The sequence below is a fragment of the Canis lupus genome, chromosome 16, assembly GCF_048164855.1.
Source record: "Canis lupus baileyi chromosome 16, mCanLup2.hap1, whole genome shotgun sequence".
Lineage (NCBI taxonomy): Eukaryota > Metazoa > Chordata > Mammalia > Carnivora > Canidae > Canis > Canis lupus.
In genome coordinates this window covers 53062742-53063394 of record NC_132853.1, presented here as the reverse complement: position 1 = coordinate 53063394, position 653 = coordinate 53062742, and positions in this window count along the sequence as shown.

The window sequence follows — 653 nt, the reverse complement described above, 5'->3', positions numbered from 1 at the left end:
TTCTGTTCACCCCAAACAATGCAGAGCTTCTGGAACACTGTGGTCTCTGCATACCCTGTGTTTTCTGCAAGAGAGCTCCTTTAGCCTCATCTTCACAGCCAATCCCCTTCTCATGTAGCTGGATTATTATATTATCTGTGTGTGAGACACACTGCGCCACATCTCTGACAGCACTTGTCACATGGCATTATTGGCTTATACGTATGTTTCTACTACCAGATCCTGAATTTATCAAGTAGCAGGAAAGAGTCATGGTGTCAAACATTTGCCAAGTCTTCCAAGTCCCTCCTGCACACAGGCATGGCGTTTGAGATTGCAAATAAAATGAATGAGTGATTGAACAATCTGCAGACTCTCCTATCCAGCCTCCCAGGGCTCCAAACCAGCAGAACAGATGACAAGGATTAAAATGGCTGTTCGAGGTCACAGAACAGAAGGAAGTTGGTTGTCCCACGTGGATATAATGATATCTTTTCCTCATGGTACTTTTCTGCCCCTTGGGGATTTTAGAGAACTTAAATTGGGAGTTTGGCCTTGGTCTCTTCAAGGACCCACCAAATAGACAATCAGATTTGAGGAGCAGAAAACATCCCAGGGAGCCAATGTCAATGTCACATGAAATCCATTCACATTGATCAAAGTATGAGGACTTA